At 46.9% G+C, this 21,414-nt stretch overlaps 1 protein-coding gene across 1 annotated transcript in view; it reads left to right on the forward strand.

Moving 5' to 3' along the window:
* The first annotated feature begins 8,066 nt into the window (after nucleotides 1–8,066).
* Nucleotides 8,067–21,414, forward strand: part of BOC (BOC cell adhesion associated, oncogene regulated) — a 54,318-nt gene continuing 40,970 nt past the window's right edge. The window contains exon 1 of the mRNA XM_031505622.2: nucleotides 8,067–8,408. The gene's annotated coding sequence lies outside the window, so the exon portion shown is untranslated. The remainder of the gene's footprint in view (nucleotides 8,409–21,414) is intronic.

The raw sequence follows: 21,414 nt of genomic DNA on the forward strand, positions 1-21,414 counted from the left end.
GAAAGCACGTGAAGAGATCTGCCTCCAGCCCCTCCTCTTGCTTCTGTGCCAAGGAGAGCACTGTCCCTGTGTGGGAAAGGAGAGTCTGTGTGGGAGAGTGGACAAGGACATGCTGAGTGGCACTAGCAGTGAGGGACTTGGTGTACTCACCATGACATAACTGTGCTCAGGAATTTTGGTGCTTCCTGGTGTCGTGTATTTTGAGTAATAGTATTGTGCTGGGACCAATATTTGGCTCATACCTCTAACAGACACTGTAAGAGCTGCCAGGGACCTACTGGCTTTGTATCTCTCATCATGAGACACAGGTGAGGAGCTGCACAAGACACTGGGTGGGAAGGAATTTCATTCTTGTTCCAGTTCACACAGGAGACACTGTAGAAAGGGCCACCAAAAAAAAAGCTGCTTAGCAATTCAGTCTCATGGAAAAGTTTCACTACCAAAAAGCTAGTATAAATTGAAACCTCTTGGGCAGGTGAACTGGCTCTGTATTCAGCTGAGATGAAACAGAAACATGGTTATCCATGATTCTTTGGGTGGAATTATACTGCAACAAGCAGACACAACTACGATTTCCAGGGGCCTAGTGTCCCCCTTCCACGAGCCCTCCTGGTGCTGAGCCATGGTGTGCATGGTCCTCACTCTCAGCAACCCTGGCCAAGCTGCCTGCAGCACTGCAGGGGACAGCAAACCTTCTGAAACCATTTGATCTTCCTAAATTCTTGACAAAATCTTCTCCATGCATGCTTTCTTTGGTCTTGAGAAAATGGCTTCAGGTGGTGCTGTGGGAACTGATTTATGAGGGAAGGCTGACAGAACAAAGGGCCTCACACACTTCTCATGTTACATTGCATCTAGCTGGTGTGAATTCAGAGACATTTACACCCAGCTAGCTGAGGGAGAATTGGACCCAGACCCAGTTTATCTGTTTGACAACAGAGAGGATTAAAGACCTGCAAATGCTAAGCAGGGGTGGTCCAAAAATATTAGAATCAGAAGTAATGGAATGAAGTATACATGAGTAAAAGTTAAATTGCAGAGAAAATATTACAGCTGACATCCATTCCCTAAGCCAAGTGTTCTGCCTTCCACAAGATGCTTCTAGGTATGGCTTACATCAGTCAGAAAAGGGGATTAAATGGGTTTTGGGTTCAGCATGGTCTGGCACGCAGCAGGCAGACTAGAATGGCAGTATTTTGAGCACTGGTGTCTTGCAAGACTTCAGAAGGCAGACTGCATCCTTCTCCAAATTCCCACCCATATAGTCATACCTCATGCAATATCTAACACATGCAGTCAAATGAAATCGCGACAAACAGAAGCAGCTGGTAGAAATGAAAAATGAAGAATTTCAAAGCTTTGCCTGATTTTTATTTACCTATAACCACTGGCTGCTGCATTGTATCATGCAACGAAAGAATGTGTGGATTTCTTTTTTGCTCCCTGAAAGGTTAGTTTGTTCTTTGGATTAAAAAAATATCAGAAACACGAGGTTATATAACTTTTTAAAGTTCACCTAACCCTTGTTCTCAGAGGCTGTACATTCCTGAGCACCATGGCCTTGGCATCAGCCGTGATTCTTTCTTCTAATAGAACACCTAGCTCCTAAAGTTTTGAAGAAATACTGGTAGGTGTTCTGCTATCCTGCTCTTTAAAATGCAGTAGAAGTGTATTTGTGCACACCCTGATGAAAAGACAAAGCAGGGCATATATGCCCAGAGGCACGGAGCTGTAAGACCAGCTCTCTTTTTGCCTTTGCCTGAGTCTCCAGATTGCAGTAGGGTGATGGTATTCAGTGGACACCATATACAAGTAGAGAGGAGAGCATTAAGAGGATCCTGCAGATAGGCAATGCATAGCCTGGCTGACCAAAAGGAGAGGGACTCATAATGATTCAAACATCAGTGTCTGCAAGGCTTAACACCAGAGAGTTGAAGATACTGATGAAGATGATATTAAAGGGTCATATGAAAAACAAGGCAAAGTGCAGGTTGGTAAAATAACACTGTTTTGAGAGACGTGTCCTCCAAGTTAGACAAGAGCATTCTCCTTCAGGCTCCCCTAGCAGGGCTAGCCACTGCAGAGAGCAGGGGAAGGTAGGTTTAAGGAGAGTGACACCTCTGACATTGTGGGTCAGGAATGTCCTTTGGTCAGATGGTCAGCTGGGGAGAGGCTATCCCAGAGTGCATCCCCACAACATAGAGGCTTGCACCAGCCTTCCTCTGTCTTCATAAGCTCTTGGATGACTCCAGGAAGCACCAGCTCACACCTGGGACCAGGGGCTTCCCCACCAGCTGAGCCCACGGTGGGACCTGTCAGTACCACAGGGGCTTCCCCGCGCTCCCTTCAGTGCCTGGCTGTCTCCAGGCCCTGGCTGCCAGGCTGGGATGTGGGTTAGCAGATTTTTTCCACGCTGTTTCTCTGGGATCCCTGACAGAGCCCATCAGAGCTGCCTTTTATCAGCACTGCACGCCTTAGTGAGCCTGTCATGACTCACACACAATGTGCTCTGTGCCGGATTAATCCGGCTGCTTTCATGCTCAGGATGTGGGCGATGGGCAAGGGATGGGGGTGGGGGGGGCATGGGGACAGATGCAGGGCTAGTGGGGGCTCGGGAGACTGGGGAACCCCAGCCTTTTCACTTCCTGAAGTTAAGGACTTGTTTGAGGGCTGTTGCAGAGGACAGGGTAAGCACAAGCCTTAAGCAATGAAAGATGGAAAGGCAACAGGTGTGTCTAAAAGTAATAAGGGAAGAGAGATTGTAGGTGAATAATAGGTGAATAAATGGACTATAATGAAGAGAGAATGTGATGTAAAGGGAGATCTGTGTGCCTTAAAAGGTAAGCTCCCTTGTTGACAGACATGACAGGTAGCTATTTCCTGCAGGTGTAATTATCCAGGGACTACACTCCACCTAAAGGGATCTTTTCAGTCCTCAGCATTAACCTGGAACAACTTTAAGATGCCTCCCCATCTTCACTGTTGTTGTCTGTAAAACTTGCAACAGCCTACTACATATTAGGGAATCATAAAAAGTGTGAAATCCTAAACCCAGCAGTCTGTTTAGATGAGAATAAGATTCCCATCAACTACTGTAGCACCAGGTTTTCAAGCAGAGTCTCCACAGAGAAAACAAATTGCACGTGAGAAGAAAAAACCTGGTTTTTTCCAACAAAGCTAAAAATGGATACCAGGGGAAAAGGATCAGCCAAAGCCACCCAAGCAACTACTAAAACATCTCACACTCCGCCACAATTTCCAGCTGAAGGGGTGCACACACACAAAAAAAACCCCAAACTGATTCTTAAAGAGGTGGTGATGCTGCAGTTTTATGTACATACATATAATCTGAATGCATATGCTAAAACATATACATCTTTCCTCCAATTTGAGAATCACAATGTTCATTTGAAGTGATCCATTCTATCTAATGCTTTTCACCCATGAAAGTCCTACTTTCAGCACCTACTGCCCAAGTTCCCATCTTCACTTGGAAGGGTGAACTACTTTACAGCACCCCGTCCTGTCTATCTACTGTACATGCCAAAAGTTTCCAAATAATTTCCCACTCAAGGATGAGAATAAGCTTGCCTGCCACTGAAATATCACTGTATCTGGATAAAATACTGCACCTATTTAACTGCACAGAGCTATACTGTCACTGCAAAAGATGACATACGTGGTCTTGATTTTACATCCTGTCTATCAGGGGAGCATTTCTTATCATTATTCTGAGGTGGATTTTGGCAGTGAACCAAAAGGCAGGGGGCCATGTCCTACCTCTTTCTGCACACAGCAGGTTCATAGTTCTTGTCCCAGGACTTCCCACATCCAGCACTGGCAGTGAGGTGTGTGGTCATCATCACAAATTTGGTTATATTGGCTTTCACTGCAAGAGAAGTTTTAAACTGTAGGAGAGTATTTGCTAAGTTCAGAGGAAGGAAAGCAGGATTCTAGAGGGGGTGGGGGGAAAGGCTATTTATTTAGGGCATTTGTCCTTCTTACTCATGAAAGAAAGTTTTACCTTGATAATTTTTGCCTTTGATAATTTCCCATTAACAAAACATTTTCTTAAAGACCCTGTCCTCCACTCAAAATGTCCAGTGATGTTGTGAAACATTTGCCAGACACAAGAGGATCTCTCTGACTGCTGATCCCTGAACATTTTAAGACAAGGAAACAAGTGGACTTGGGAACCCACTGACTCTCCAAGTATTTCCTATCAATGACCTGACTACAGACAGTATGGTAACTCTTTACAACATCCCCTGTGGCTACATGGCATAGAACCCAGCTGGCATAGCTGTACCCATATGTAACACATTTTGTACCAATATATAACATATTTTATACCAATATATGTATCACTGCAAGAAAAGAGAATGATACCTTTGTGGGACTGTGTTTCTTTTGTATTGTTTTTATCATGTTTGAAACAGGAACAGTACTAATTAAACTATCTTGCTGCCAACCCCTCTCTCAGAGGTAGAAGCTAGCACTGGTTCACTGCAATTTTTTAAATTTCAAAATACATATGTTATACCTTGTGTGTGCTTGTGTTCGTGCATGAGGGGTAACATATATATTCTGAAATAAAACAAATGCCAGTGAATGTGAACATATCATTTTTCTGTCTTACATCAGAATGAACTTGTCACGGCTAAGTCTATATCCCTGACTTGGTCCCTAGTGGTAAAACTAAACTGACATCAAGTTGGTTTAGTTTACGCCAGCAGAGATTTCCTAATATAGGCAGTCCTTATCTCTCGTCCTTTCATCCCACCCCCCCTCTTTAATTTGTCTCTCTGAGTTCTGATGACTGAATCACTTCCCCCTTTGTTTCTCTGATTTCTTTCTTAATCTTCTGCCCCTGAAAGATGCTTAGTTCCTGAATCCCTATACAAATACACTTTCCTTTCTAAGCTTTTCACCAGTCAAACAAGGTTTTATTTGTTTATTTAATTTGACATGCTGGAGAGAAATGATCCCATTTCCTATGGATTATCAAAGTAACAAATAGCTTTACAAGAGGGTAAACAAAGTAAAACTCATGCTGAAACTCCTTTGAACTGGGGCCTTCCTTCCCATTCACGTCCCTTCATAATGCGAGTCTTTCCTCTCTCCTCTACACAGTACACAAGATGACTTTCTGGTCACTTTGGACCATGGGCCACTCCTGGGCCTGAGCTAGTCATCAATTCTTCATCCATCCTTCCACAAACTTATCCTGAATTTACAAAAACATGGCCAGACAGCTTTGAACTCACTCTGTGATGGAACATTTTATCCATCTTGTCTTTGCCTCACAGCTCAATTCCCCCCATCAAGTTTTCATTTTTGCAAAAATGAAGAGGTAGAGGAACCCTGTGGTGAGCCTGGGAGCCTCTGTGGAGGCAGGCATACCACGGTGATTTTTATTGGGAGATTGGCCTAACTCAGGCGGCAGACACGGTACACCTAAAGCGGCACTCTGCAACACATCTCCTGCAATGTACATTTCTGGAGAAAAATAGAGAAAACAACAAAACTCAGGTATGAATCTGGGCTAAAATTCCTAAGGACTCAGAGACAGAGCTGCTGAAGACCAGCTCCCAGGACAGCAAATGTCAGCAGTGTGCAGCTCACATTTTTTCAGGAGGCTTAAGTTTGGTGCCTGGGGACTGGTTTCCCCCCACCCCCAACATCCCTTTCTGTTTATTACTCCTGCCGTAATTGGGAGGCATGTGTGGATGAATTAAACATAGCAAGACAGATGAGAAAACTCTCCCTCTTAGCTGGCTGAATGAGCAAATTTAACTGAGCCTGTTACCCACTGAGTATCGTGCCGACATGCCAGGGTCCAGTTTCCTTTGAGCTCGCCCTTTCAAGCGGAGTCCCTCTGTGCCCCCTGCCTTGCTCCTCACAATATCAAACAGCTGGAGTTTCAGCGGCCCAAGGAGAAGCCTTTGCATCTGACAGCAGCAGCAGTGGGAATTTTGTCTGGGATCAGAGAGGGACAGGGCCAATACGTGCAAATTGGTAGCCAAGGACCAGGGGGCCCTGACATCTCCAGGAGATGGGACACCCCCACCCTCCAGCCATGGGCTGTGCTTGGTCAATGCTCAGAGTAAAAGTTTCCTTATGCCTGAGGAACTGGGGTTAATGAGGGGGTTTTGCCTTTCACACTACTTCAAGCTTCAGACAGGCCAGGGGCATCCAGAAGTCGGTGCTGGCAGGGACTTTGAAACAAATGCATGCCAGCCTAGAGCAGGCATCCCCAGCAGAGCAACAACAGAGCTTCCCGAGAGTAGGACTGCCACTGGCTTGTCCGGGGTTGCCAAGGGGACATGGCTGCACAAACCAGCACCCTGCTTTGTCCCAACGCATTTCTTTTGGGACGCAGGTGAGAAGCACAGCATGAAGGGCACTGCTGCATCCATCTATTCCCTCAGCCCCAGGGATAAGTAGACAATGTAATCCTGCAGTCTTTCCTTTCATACTGTTTAACAAGCCCTGGGGCATTTCTTTGCACAAGGTAGCTCTAATTCTGTTCTGTTGCCTTTTTCTTCCCACCTCTGTAAGCCTAAAACTAGTCAGGGCTAATTCAATTCCTGCTTTAATTTAGGAGAGTTTATGACTGCTTCAAATTAGGAAAAAAGCATTTTTCAGACAAGGCAGGTGCTAGAGGTCTTAGCACTTGTAAAAATTAGGCCACTTAGTGAGGTGTCTACATATGGATTTAGCACCTGAGAGTGTGTTACTGAGCAACATAAGGAAAAAACTTGGAACCTTGGAAACAATTATTTAAAAGATAATTAGAAAGCAAAGTTAATATTTCAGGGGAAGAAAGTTTGTGTTCAACCTGATAAGTCTTTGTGTTCAAAGCTTAAGCTTTGTGTTAAAAACTGATAAGCTTACCCATTGAAATGAAAGTTGAAGAAGCCATCTTCACACACTCCCTTTGAACTCAAAAAAACCTACAGAAAAATCAGGTTTAATCTTTTCAGTACCCATGTAATAAACCAAATGGAAAAAAACCCCACTAAATCCTTTGCATCATCCTTATGAGAAATGAGTAAGCCGGGAGATCAGAACTCTCCTAAAGTACCACTAAGAAGGAATAACTCTGAAACCCAAGGATGACATGATGAAAAACATCAACTCTTTCACCTTCTTCTTTGAAGACTGAAGCACTTCACATTTGGAAACTACAGATCTTGTTTGTCATCTATGCTCTTCTGTACACGACAAAAATGTGAGAAACCTATCCTGATCTTTCAGTGACAGATTTGTTTCAAGATAATCTCTTCTGAAGGGCCTTGAAAGACCAAAGATTTTCCTTCACCAGTGGGTAAATTTATGTTTTGGAGCATGAATTTGGTGCAGGGAGACGCAGTGAGAAGGAAGCGATGGGGTTTAATCTCAGGGAGTGGTGTCACTGCTTTTCCTGAACATTTGTATCCGAGACACTTTCCGTGAGAGCAAGCACCTGCTAGGAAGGGGTGGCTTTAAGAAAAGACCTTTTCATCCTTTCGATATTTATTACAACTGGTGACCGCCGAGGATTGGGCGCAGAGGGGCGCCAGGGGGGCTCGGTGAGCCGCTGGTGCCGCTCCAGCCTGCGGTGCCAGCCCGGGACCCCCGCGCCCGGGCCCCCGCAGCCCTCGCCCCGCACCCCGGGCCGGCGGGGCCGCCTCCCCCGCCCACAACAAACTTTTCCTCCCGGCTTCGCCGCTTCCGCCGGCACGGGAGCGTGGGGCGGCGGGAGCGGCTCTGACGGCCCGCGGCTCCGCTTGGCGGGGCCGGGGGAACTCGGACGGGGCGGGCGGAGCACGGGGTCAGCCGCTGCCCGGCTTCGGGAAGAGTTTTACTTGGAGTTTTCTCCCTTCTCTGGCTCCTCCTCTTCTTCCCTCCTCCTCAGGGGGAGGGGAAGGAGGGAGGCTCTTGTGGCAGGAGTAGCCGGAGCAGGGAATTGTTTGGGAGTTCAGTCATCCAAAAGCCGTCTCCCGTATGGAGGGTCTGGCTTCCCGCATCCCGGCGGCTATTCTCCCCCCCTCCTCCTCCTCCTCCTCCTCCTCCTCCTCCTCCTTCTCCTCCTTCTCCTCCTCCTCCTCCTCCTCCTCCTCCCGCCGTGCCTGAGCTCAGCGCAGCCCCCCATCCCCAGCTCCAACCCGCAGAAAAAGCACAACCATCACACCCAAAGCAAGGGCCCTCTCACTTTCCCCTTCCCCAAAAAACAGACTTTCCCCCTTCTTTTCCTCTCTTTTTTTTTTTTTCTCTCTCTCTCTGTGTGTGTGTGTGTGTGTGTGTAGTGAATTCCCCGCAGATCCGGCCTGGAAGTTCCCAGCTCCTGGAGTTAAACCTCTTTGTTGCTTCCCTTCGTTTGGGGCATCTTTGTGTTTCCCCCGCCTGCTCCACTGGAGACCGCGGTGAGTGAAAGAGGAGGGGGCCCGGGCCTGGTGGCCCTGCGAGGGCTGGGAGGACGCACGGTGGTGCCGGGCGGTGGGGCGCAGGGCTGTCGCCCCATCCATCCTCAGGCAGCGGCAGAGTTCGGAAAGTTGGTGTGGGGATGTGAGGAAGGGGGTCTGCCTAGGGACCTTGGTGACAAGGCAGTAGTGGAGACCCGCTGGTCCCCACAGGGACGGGCTTGTTTTGGCGCAGGCAGGTGAGATATGGGGGCTCGGACGTTTCCCTCCAGCTCTTCCTCCTCGGCGGCTTGGCCAGAACTAATGGAGGGCCCAGGGCATGCACACGCTCCGCGGTGCTCCTGGCCTCGCCTGGAACTTCCCCAGCAGCCTGGCCCACGACCTTGCCCCGGTCCTCACTGCCGGCTGGGCGAGGAGGCACGGTGAGCAGTAAGGGAGGAGAAGAAGCTGTGCAAAGTAAGCCGCAGATCCATCCTCCATTGCTCCAACTCTTGTCAAAAGCTGCTGGGAGTTTACAGGCAAGAGCTGTCTCTGGCAGATGTGACGGCATTTCGGTGTGTGCTCTGTGAAGGGGTGGCTGCTGCAGCAAAGAGAAGTGGAAGTGGTAGTCTGTCTGTTTGTAGAATTTTTGTTCTCTTCTGTGACCATAGAGGTTTTTAACCCTGGTGCAAGAATGAGGAGTGATTTGGGTCAGGGGAAGTTGTAGGATTTGTGCACACATGCTTCCCTGCTTGGACTGCAACTGTGGCAGATAGTCTGGATGGTGACTAAATAGAAAATGTGTTGGGGAGAAAGTGGGATGCTGAATCTGTAGCCCTGTCCAAATAAGGCTTTTTCAAGTGCTCTGAAGACTCTGAAGTGCACTTCCTTTGGAAAATAATAGACTTTAACCAATACCCCTGGCTGGCAGAAGGTACTTAAGACAAATCTATCTTTGGGCATTTCCCTGTCTGATTCTGGTACCCCAAGTGTTACTTCACTGGCATTGTGTGAAAGGCGGTTCACATCTATTAAAGTTGGTCTTTTTTGTCCTTGCTCGTTTTAAAGAAACTCTCTTGACCTCTCTGCAGCATTATGAGTGGGATAGCAGGAATCTATACACACACGCAGCACCCACATGTAATTCCCTGCATGTCTTAAATGTTTTTCTTGGTGCCCAATTCTCTTAATTTCTACATTGCTACCATAGTGTCTTTTTGATATGTCCACTTGCAGTCTGCCATTAAAATTTCTTTTTCCATGGGCTAAAAAACTGCCATGGAAAATATTAGAAGAATGTGGGCGTTTTGTAAGTAGAATTTTATCTTAGTTTTCTTTTGAAATGAACTGACTTTGTGTGCCTATGATTAAGAGGAGGTTTCCTCTAGATTTAAGGCTATGTACTTATATGGCAGACGCTTCAGTTAATGGGTTGAATATTGAGGTTCATGTCTTGGGGAAGGATTTCAGCAGAAACACATCATGGGTTTGCAGTGAAGATTTGTTCTGTTTTATTTAAGTGACCTAAAGAAACAAATTTATGGTGTGAAATAAATTCCCATGCTGCTAGGAGGCATGTGGGGATCTTCTGAAGTAAATAGGACAATTAGGAAGAGCTGTGAGCTCACTGCTGGATGCATGATATTATCTTACAAGAGGTAAATGGAGTTTTGTTCAGTGTCTTTTCCTTAATTCTCCCCTTCAGGTACAGGGACTCATCCTGCATATACCAAGCAGAAGAGGTTCCAATAGGTGTTTGCAGTGAGGGTTGAAGTCAGATACAGTGCAGTCCTCCCTGCTTCCTGCTGGGGAAAGTGAGGCAGGTTCATCTGAACAGTGCACAGAGGTTCAGTGCAGCTGGGAAAGGCAAGGTCAGTTTTCTCCCACTCATACACACATGTCCACAGGACCTTTATTTGAGAGAAATCCCAGTAAAAGTAGCTGAATTCACACATTTCTTCTCTGCTTGGCACAATGAAGAAGCATTGGAGCTGCATGATTCTGCATGTGTGTGCTCCAAACTAACTAACATGCTGTATGAGTTCTGTGTATCCCTGAAGAGTTGTATGTAATCCCTGCAGGAGAATGCAGCTTTTCTGTGCCTTCTACTGACACGATACAGAAGCACAGAGCCAGACATTCTTTGGGATTGCAAAGTAAAAGCCGGTGTCTGGTGTTTGCAGAGGTCTTTTCAGCTCTCAGAGTGTGAGACTCCTGGCTTGGATTTTTGCTCCATAGGACAGGTGAATCATTGCTCAGCCACTTCAATGCTTGAAATTCTGTTGTGTCCTCAAAAATAACAGCAGACAGATCCCTCCAAATCTTCAGTACCAAACTGGCAGCCCTGCAATACCTTCATGATGCTGGTACAGCTCTTCCTGGTTTACTAGGGCCAGCGGAATTGACTCTTTGGGAGCCAGCTGGAGCCTCCTGCTGAGCAAGAAGCATCATGGGCGGGACTATGAAGCAAGCAGCCTGCTTTGTCCCAGTACTCCCAGTGCTGCAGAGGAGAAACTGCCTTTCCTGAGTTAAGAAAAGTTACTCATTTAGGGCAGACCTGAATTTTTATAGTTTCTTGTCATTGTTAGTGAAACACTTGACTGAAACACCACCAGATCTACCTGCCAGTGTTTCCTGGACTATTCCTGAACCACATGCCCTTAGGAGCACAGAAACCTTGCAATCTGGTAACAAGCATAGGGAAAAAAACCAACTCTTGCTTCTTCTACCTGGGCTGTGGGAGGGACCGGGGGTGACAGGACAGGAAAGGCACTTCAGTTGAAAGCATGTGTTGAGAAGTGGAGGTGTTTGGGCGTCTTCATGCACATGCCCTACTGTGAGCTTGAATTTTCTCCACAGCCCTGTGCCTTACAGTTCCCATGCAGAAAATGGAACTGGACCCTGTGCTGATGGGTTGAGTGCTAGGACGGGGGGCAAATATTACTGTCTATGTTGTGTCTTGCCAGCTGACCTGTACCCTTGTGTCTCTCAGAGCAGAACTCAGGTGCACTCGGGAGAACCCTCTCTGTTGTGCTGAGCCTCCTGAAGACTGCCAAGGACTGGAGAGGCACCTCTGTGCCTCCAAAATCACTCTCTTCCCAGGCAAAGGCAGGCTGTCTCCCAGCACCCTGACTTGTGTGCCTCCTGAAGCAGGGGAGCAATGACAGGGAAAAGTGTGCTGGGGACCACACTGGTTGTTTTAGCCCAGGTTGGCCTGCAGGTGGGTTTTCAGAGACTTGAGCTCAGCTGGGCCCAGTTTAGTCACTCAGCCTGCAAGGTGTTGCAACAGCAGTAGGCCAGGGTAACTCCAGGTTAACAAAAGTTCTTTTGGCAGTAAATAATGGTGGGTTGTTGTTTTTAATATCTGATGCCAAGTGCCTCAGAGACATGAGGCACAATTCCCTTGGACCTCTTTAATGTGCAGAGGTGACTTTGATATATTACTGCTGGTGTGTTACAGACCAAGGCTTGCAAATCTCTTGGTTTAAACTGTTACCTCCCGGGCTAAAAATTTGCAGTGTGACTTTTGCAGTTAGGATGGGATATCCCACAAGGAAAAAGTTCTCTTGCAAAATCTTCAGAGACTTCCTGTTTCTGGTTAGACTGAAAACATCCTGAGGGAAAAAACCTGCTGCTGTAGGTTCTGGTGCTCCTGTGGTCAGTCTCAGTTTAAGAGGTTGTTATGTATCCCAGTTTCTAGGCCACAAGAACAATTTAAGGCAAATAATGACTAAATGAATTGCAGGTCTTTAAGTGGAATGGGGGTAAATATCATCTTTCAGGTTTCTAAATGTACTTTGGGTAATTGTTCAACGTAAGGTATCACATGCATCTTTTTCTGTTTCCTGATGCTGGCTTTAGTTCCTCTTGGCTCCGAATCATACGACATCGTATCTGCTGCTTCATTGGCTGAACACAGTGCTTGGAGCCTCTTCTCTGGAAGGAATGCTTGCAGAAAGGGAAGCTTTCAAAATTTGCTTTGTATGCATATTTGTGCATAAGTCTTCTAAAATCTCTCCACAGGAGTGTGTGCTCCAGCAACACAGCTGTCTGAGTGTCCATGAGAAGCTGAGACAAAAGGAGTATGCATGCAGTGGAAGCAAGTTGGCTGAAAAGCTCAGAAAGATATTTATTGCAGGGAAAAGAAACCACTTGGTGCTTACTCAGTCCCAGAGCTGCTGCTGTTGGTGCAGAGCTTTCTGCTTAAACAGGGAGCAACAGATCCCTGCCCCGACAGTGTTACATGCTCCTTTTATTAAAATGGCCTCTCTTCCCTGCAAAAAGACAAATGGGATGGGAGGCTCAGCTGTGGGAATGGGAGCCTGATGGGGTTGGTAGCAGAGCACCTAGACTGGGTGCCTGTGAGGGGCTCTGAGGGCTGCCTTTGTGTGTTGTAGGAGCTCTTGAGTAAGAAGCAGTGCCAATTTATTTTGGCTCTGGTGGCACTGATGGAGAGAAATGTGCATCAGGGAGCGTGTGGGACGTGCTCAAGCTTCTTTGCCCTTCTTGTGGGCAGTGTGCCAGCACAGAGGTGAGAGCCAGACCTTATCCTTGCTTTCTGCTCAGCTGCTTTTGAGAGGTTGCTGCCCTGTGTCCAGTCATCTTCGCTGAGCAGCCATTAAATGTGAAGATGGCGACTATGCTTTGTGGCTGTGCAGAGTTTTGGAGGCTTGCTGGGCAAAGTCCACACCACAGCGTGTTGCCCCTACGGAAACCCACCATTGTCAAGTTTGCAGAGGTTTTGGGCTGTGGTGTCTCTAGATGTGTGTATGAAAGCCATATGGTGTTTTGGAAAGCAATCATTTTTCATTAACTTCTGTACCTGGCAAAGACAGTAAATCTTTCACCCTGAGCCCTGCAGCAGCAATACCATTTTAGCTCTCTCAGGTCCACCCTGGCAGAGGGATTAGCTAGCAGGTTGTACTTTCATGCACAGCCACCCCTGCCAAATGCTGGGATGCATTCACTGGTTGTAATGTCAGCGAGTCTGAACAAGCTTGTATATCTGAAGACTGTGCATCAGGTCTGTATTCAGATATATATCCTGCTGCAGTTCTTTAAATTATGAGTGCAGGGGGAAAGGGTGTAAAGATCCCTGCCAGAACTGTGTTGTCAGCTTTCAAATACCAGAATGAGGATACTTTTTATGTTCTTTTTAGTTGACAGAAGGACTGGTTAGACAGAGCCCTGAGAATTAATGTGTTGAGTTTAGTGTGGCTTAGAAAGCCTGTGGTAATACAAACATACTGAGGTAGTCTTTGAGAATTACACCTCAAATATGGATACATTGACCTGGAATACAGCATTTAGTTGCAAAATTCAGCTTATTCCGATAATGCCACTGTATTTTTTCTTGGTACTTTAAGGGAGAGCAGCCACCTTACTTAGTGATGCTAGTGTTTTAGGATGCAAGTCTGGGATGTGAGGGCAGCTGCCTTCAATTCTCTACACCACAGATTTCCCCCCAAGTTGGGGCAAGTTGCTCTTTGCCTCACCTCTCCACCTGCAAAACTAAATGATACTTCCCTGCCTCCTTGTGGTGTTGAGGATAGATCTGCTAGAGGTCAAGAGAGACCAGAGATTTGCTGGCCCTCAAAAACCCCTTGAATGAGGACCACAGCTGGTTTCAGCAGAGTGCCTCCTGTGGCACTGACAGCCCAGTGGGCAGCTCCTGTGGCTGCCTCTGGGGACGTGTGTCCCTGCTTGGGTGGATGTGGGTTCTGTAGGGGCTGCAGGATGCTTTTGGTTTGGGGGACAGGTTGGTGTGCAGCTACAGCAAAGGCCCTCTCTGAGTGTGACCCCTGGGAGCCTCGCATAGGTAGCAGCAGTGCAGCTGCAGCGAACTTCTGGCTCCAGGCAGTGGTGGTACAGAGAGGCCATTGTAATCCTATGTGCTGCACACTGTACATCTCAACAGGCTAAGTGGCTCCAGGGTTGGTTGTTTTTCTTATTTTCCCCCTCCTCCTCTCCATCCCTTCAAATCTACTTTATGAAGTTCCTCCCCTTAAATTGAAAATTTGGCCTTATCTTCAAAGAAGCCCTTTAGTGCCAAGCTTTTAAAGGTGGGGAGGAGGCGAGAGCAAAAACATCACATCCATTAACCGCCCAGTTGCCAGAGAAAATGTTTTTTAAAACATAATCTGAAACCTTAGTGTTTGGGAGCCAAAGCCAAGATTGAATACAAGTATGGGCCTTGTCCCTAGAGAGTCGCAGCACTGGGAGTATGCTGGCACAAAGACAGACCATGGAACGAGGATTCTTGTGCATGCACGCACGCAAATAGACAATTATTTGGAAGCCAGTAGAGTTCTGGATGCTGAAGAAATTTAATCTAGTGCCTTCTGTCCCAAATTGCTCCCTGAGCTGTAGCTGATGTGGAGAGCAATTTCATTGCTCCAGCATTTCTCTGGATGGCAGTCCCCTCTGGAGCAGGAAGATTCCTACTATTTGTTGGCCATGGGTGGTAAAAAGGACTGTCTAGTCCAGCTTCTTTAGAGCCTGCTCCTGTCAGTGAGAGATTTCTTTGGGACCCCTGAATGGTGATGGGCATATGATTTTTGTGTTTTATTTCTCCAGAAGAAAGACGCTTGTTTAACAAACCCAAGTACTGTCAGATTGAAGAGTTGGGTTTGAGTTCCAGTGTTGAGATACTTTCAGAAACATACTGGGTGGGATATTTCAAAAATACCTGGGCAGACTTTGATGATGCAGTGGGGAGTCAGTGAGACTTCTGCATTGAGACCAGCTCCCGCTCTTCACTTTTCAGTACAGGGTCATGCTTGATGAGTTTATGGAACAGTCCTGCTGTCACCAGTGTAACAGCTGCCCAGATTAGTCCTGACCATCTTCTCCTGCATGGAAGTGGACCCTGTTTCCTAAGTGGCTATTCAGGCATATCCTGGCTTGCAAGCACTTGCAATGCAGCTTCTAAACCAGAGTCATCTGGGAAGAAAGAGAGCAAGATGGCCCCAGTTATCCAGTTGCAATGGGGTTTGGAACACCCCATTACTAAGTTCTTCTGGGCATGTCTAGCCAGACCACAGCAGAGCTGTGGGACCCTTGCAGGAGGAGGGCTTGGTATCTACTAGCTCTTGAGTCTCTCTGGGGACTTCTGTACCCCTCAGCTGGCCAAGCAGCATGTCAGGCTTGTAGCTGTCAGGCATTTCTGCAGCTGGAGGCATGTAGAGTGAGACAAGGCTGTGAGAAGCTGATGCATGAAGAGCTCCTCAGGGAGGCACGCCAGCTGCTTTAGATGTGTCCATCATCACCTGTAGTCATTCTGACTTTACCCTTGGGGTGTCTGGGACTGGCCTGAAGGGAAAAGATGTTTGTTTTCCAGCAGATGAGGAGCTGAGCTCCTGGTTCCTTGCCAGCTTGTGCCTGAACACTTCTGTAATGCTGTAGAGGAAGAGTCCAGGGCTACACCAGGACTGTTTGCCTTTGAGGACCTTGCTGCTCTGGGTGCCTAAGGTACTGTAAATGTTGCAAGAGTAGTTCTGCTATTGTCACCCCAGCTGCAGATCCTGTCAGAGGTGGCTGCCCAGGCAGCAGAAAGGAGGAAAGTCTTGGGCTCATGATCAACTATGCCAGATGACCATGCAGCCCATTAGTTTGGTGATGGATGCTGAGAAAGGGAGGTCCATACAAAGGTACAGAGCTGGAGCTGCTGGAGCCTGGGTGTGTTTGCTGGCCCTACTCACCTCTTGGTAGGGACGTATAGAGCCAGTTTCAGGAAGCCTTAGGGAAGAGTGATCAGGTTTACAAGGCTACAGCAAGACAAGCCAGCCCTGTGTCTCACAGGACAGGCACCAGTCTACTCCAGCTCCCACTAAAGTTTGCTGTGCTTGCCTGGTGGGAAATGTGCAGTAGGGGCTGTGGGATCCTGCTAATGGCATCCTGAAGCCTGTGGTCTTTTCTGGAAGGAAGGGTCTGCTACTTGTATCATGGAGCAATTTAGGCAGGAACATAGTTGCTAAATATACAGTTGTCCTGTTTTACTCACAGTTGCCTCAGCTGCAGGTTTGGGGAGAAGGGAATAGGAGCACAAAGAGACCAGCATCAAGAGTAAGTGGCAGGCTGTGTTTATCATTGATGCCTGACCCTGTAATCTCCCTGGGGTTAGCTTTGGACATCCCTAACCTCTGAGCCACTTGAAAGAACCACCTTTAAAAAAATTTCCCAAACTAGTGACCAAGCAAACAAGTGCAAATTTCATCAGCCACAAAAATGTGAGTATAACCCAGTTTTAGCATAGTTTTAGCACTGAAGATAAGTACAGGTTTCTTGACTCTCTGGATGAAAGCCTGAGAAAGTCCTGCTATGCCATCTTCCCCCATCATCATATTCCAAAACCTAAATTACTATTTGTGTTACAGTTGTGCCTACAAGTTTTAACCAAGGTTGGGATACAGCTGTGACAGATACCATGTTAACTTGTAGTGGGAGACTGTTCCTACATTCCCATTCAAAACAGTGAGGCAAATGTGAAAGAGGAGATAAAAATAGAGCATGAAAAGGACATGCGTGCCTTGGAGTGTCTTGGCAGGTCAGGACTGCAGCTAAGTACAGACTGATAGTCAGTCTCACATTCCATGTTCCATCTTCCCCTGTGTCCTGCTCAGAAGAGGTCAAAGTTGAGTGTCAGTAAAGCTTGATTGAAAGTTGTCCGCCTTGAAGCTGTGAGTTGTCCATAGCAGAGTTTCATCTTCCTTAGCCTCCAGCACACATCAGTGGCTACATGTGCTCCAGTTAATGCTTTACCAAAGGGGCACTTGGCACTGCAGGTGGTGTTGGTACATCCTGCTGCTGTGCATGCCTTCCACTGGGGCAGGTCTTGCAGAGCTGGGGAGCTGCAGGTGGAGAGCAAGAGCTTGTGGCTGTAGGGAAAGGAAAGGAGCCAGTTATGTCTTTAATTCTCTCCTGTCAGCCAGTTTTCAGTTGCGGCATTGTGCTTTGAAAGGTAGCTGGAAGAGGAGAGTGCCAGTGTAATAACAGTGTTTTGCTTGCAGCATGCAATCTCAAGTTAAACCGTACAATTACATAAATACTGTGTGCCTTCTTTCCACAGGGGGTCTGGGACTGCGCTTCTCCTGCTCTGGAGGCATTGCCTTGCAGTACACAAGCCAAGAATAAGCTCTAACAGATGCTGCTAAGGCCAAGTCCATGGCTTGTATTGTGCCCGGGTGCAAGAGATGTTCAGGTCAGCAAAGAGGTACCTTACACTGTAAGGAGGTACAGGAACAGCAGGGAGGTACAGCAGGGTTACAAAGGGCTGCTCTTCCTGAGCACATTGAGCCCGTGTCTGGGGACATGCAGGGGTACCTGAGTGCTAATCTGACCCCTGCAGGCACAGGCAGCCCAGTAGGGAGCAGCTGTGTGGACACCAATGGTAGGACATGAGCAAAACTTGGCTTGATGCATTAATTGGGAACTACCTCTCAAGGAGGATAGGACTGCTTCAGTGAAACCTGGACAGGTTCTTTCCCCGCTCCTTTCTTGTCTGACTTACAGCACTGTTTGAGGGAGCAGGTGGGGATTCAGATGCATCCTCTTCTGGTATCTATTTGCAAAAAGCTGCAGGCAAACTGTCTTGGGGGGCTGCTTACGGCCATGCCCTACTGCTGTCTGAGTAACAGCCTGAACTGCAGTCAAGAGGCTTTTTGCTCAGAGGAATGCTTTGAAACATACTGTTTTTAATAGCACTGTGTTTCCAGGGGCTCTTTGTGTCTCAGTAAAGGGATGACTCTTACTCTGCAGGAAGAGTAGGACTCCTCCATTTGGCAAGTGTTTTGATATGCTCTCTGCAAGCTAAATAATTGAATTACAGAAGAGATCTCAGATGAGGTGTTTGTGTCCTTGCAGTCAGTGCCTTGGGAGTGGAAGAGTGGTAGGAGATGTCAGATACCTGCACAGTTATGGTTTTTTCTTCTCTGTTGATCCCAGGTCACTCCCAGTGCATGAAAGACTGAAGAGGCCTTAACATAGCTGCTGCTTTCACTGTTGTCCAGCTGAATTAGACAGGGCATGGGATGGAAAAGGCATTAAAAATGGGTTTGTGCCACCCATCCCTCCTCATGCTTACTGTGAATAATCTCTTTCTCTCTCCCAGCACACAGCCTCAGACCTCGCAATGAGAAGGGAGAACAGGATTGCAGCTGAGGATTCTAGTGTGGCCCTGTTCCCTGTGTGCATGCTGCCTCCCAAAGGACGTGGGTGCCTCTGCCAGGTCCTTTTCTGGACCCCTTTTCTCCCTCTTTTCTGTCTTTAATTTCCCCTTCTCTGCCTGAGGTCCCAATGCTGCCAGCAGCAGTTGCTGGGGCTGAGAAAGGCTTGTTGGGCCATATCCTGGGTGCCCCTGCCCTTACTTGTTTTGGGGAAGGCTGATAAGGAACAACTGGGGGTGCCTCCCCAGGCACCAGCCCACTGCTGCAGAGATGCTCCCAGCCTCGCTGAGCCAAGGCAAGCGCAGGGCGCTGCGTGTCAGAGCGGGTCTGGGAGCCCTTGCCCGGGCACGGTGGCTGCCTGCAGACAGAGGCAGGGCTGCTGCCTCCCCACAGGTTATTTTGGAGAAACGCCATCCTCGAAGTGAGAGCTGTGCCTCTCCTTCCCTTCTTTCTCCTCAGCTGGTGGACTGGGGCTCAAGGCTTCAAAGGCAACATTTTGAAGTCCCAACCAGCATTTGTGATCTCACAGCATTTTGCAGGCTAGGAGGGTTTTATGCTGACCTGTCTCCTTACAGGCAATCAGGGAAGCAGCAGACATTGCATGTGCTGAGGTGCCAGCATCTGCAAGGGGCAGGTAGGAACCAGGCTAAAAAGGATCAAAAGCTATTAATGAGCCACAGATGGTCAGCTTTATCTTGGAGCCTGGTGATTTGGGCTTCTAGTGCTTTCTGCTGAAGAAATATGTGAGTAAAAGCTGGTAGCAGGCAAGAGCTGGAAAGGAAGACCCTAAAATAAAGATCCTTAGACATACATGGGGGCCCTCAAGAGATCATCTCTGCTAGAGGCTCATCTTGTTTTTTCTGAAGGTCTCCTTAAGTACTTGAACTACTTGTGGGCTGCAAAAAAAGGACTAATTTTCCATGGAAGAATTTTGTAGTTGATAGGTAAGACCAGCAGAGGTTTATTTGTGGCTGTTACAGAGGAGAATCTCCAGCAGCTTTGCTTGAGTATAGAGCCCTGAAGGCTGCAATAGATGTGTTCCTCTCTTGCACAGGGCAGGATGCTCCCAACAGATGTTTGCTATCAGCAAAGTAAAGCAGAGAAACAGAAAAACTTCAGCTGGCAAGAAATGCAGAGGGAAATTATAATTGTTTTCCCTTTTGTGCCTGCAAAGAGGATTCTTGAAGCTGCTTTCTGTCCCATTTTAACATTTTGTGTTTATATAGCTTATCTCTTTCATGAAGAACTATTACATCCTGCAGCATGTTGTACATGTGACTACATGAGAGCAGTTTGTTTTACCCATCCCAGGGCAGAGTCTGCCAGCTGCACAACTGGATCTAAAGTCATGGAGCAGCACTTTCACAAAACTGAGTGCTTTTCTTCCTGAAAGAGTTTATTATATTTTCTAAGTTAAGAAATGGTGAATAATTTTCCTAATGGTAATTCTGAGATTGTATTTCCCTTAGATAGATGAGTTTTCACAGTTGCTAGAGGGAGGGGAAAGATCTTATTCCTTCCCACTTATAATGCTGCACTTGTGGTCTGTAGGAAGTGATAGTATTTAATGTAATTTGGAGGGTAGGTACTGCCTGAGCTGATCTACAGATGACTTTGCACCGAACAGTGGAAGGTTTTTCTGGGGCTGTTTAGTGGTATGGGACAGTCACAGATTTCCCTTCTCAAAGAAAGCATTGACAGTCTCTGTAAGCAATTAGAGTTAAGTGTCCTTGAGGCAGAGGATGGCTTTTGCAAAGCATCTGAGTTCTTAAAGCAGTCTCTGTACAATAAAGGAATCTAATACCCCTGATGTTCCTTTACTGGACAGTAATATAAGGATTTTTGGAAAATCCAGAGAGTTCTAGATTTATATTTCCTGGTAGACAAGCAAATGTCAAGGGTTTACTGTGTCCTCCCAGAACACTGCTGGGTGAGTCTTTGGAAAAGGCCATCTGATCTTTTCTGTGAAATGCTTGCTAAAACCTCTCAAGCAAATGTGATTTATGCATTGAAAAGAAATTCTAAAATGATAAAGCAAAACACAACACAAAAGCTTCTTAGTCCTTTGCAACAGAAGACAAGTCAGGCTTCTTCAGTTAGATTATATAGGTTCTAAAAATGTCTTAGGCTGAGCAGAATACATTAATAGATGGAAGAGTAGATTAGAATCTCCTGTTGTCACCCCCAAAGCCCAGGAGCTGGTGTCACTGTTTATTCCTGGTCTTTTTACTGCTTACAGTTTTCTCCAAAAATGACTAAACATATAAAACAAGGATTGGATTTGGGGTTTGAGGTTTCTTTTCTTTTCCTTCCCTTATTCTAGGCCAGACTCTGACCACAGTCATGTATTTGTTTTTTTTCTCTCTTACTTCCAAATGCAGTCACATAACAATAGCCTAGAAAAGAAGTACTGGAAATGATTTGTTCATGAATTTATTTCCTTTTTTGGGCTACAAGGAGTGGGTTAGCATCTGGGTAAGGAGGCTGGGAGCTCCAAGCCATCTCTTTCAGGGTTGAAGAGAGTTTAAATAGGAACTATCCTGTTAAAATGAGAAGCACTGTAGAAAGGCAGCCTTTCTGGAGCAAGCATTTCCATTGCTCCATGTGCAGAGCCTCATGCTTGGGGCACCTTTTCACAGCTGAACTTTATTTGCTATTTATGTAATAGCAGCTTCTTGCACAGACACTACTAAACAGGCTTTGTCTGCCACAGTCAGGCAAGGGACCGATTGGAAGAGAAATGCTCCTCCTGTCTTGGGCTTCTTCAGAAGTGGGTGATTGTTTGCTTTCCTTAACAGTCTGCTAATAGGAGGTAGTGGGTGGTGTTGTCTTTCTTATTTATTTTACCTAGGGTTTAATGACATGTG

Source organism: Lonchura striata, chromosome 2 (genome assembly GCF_046129695.1).
Source record: "Lonchura striata isolate bLonStr1 chromosome 2, bLonStr1.mat, whole genome shotgun sequence".
NCBI classification, from domain to species: Eukaryota; Metazoa; Chordata; class Aves; order Passeriformes; family Estrildidae; genus Lonchura; species Lonchura striata.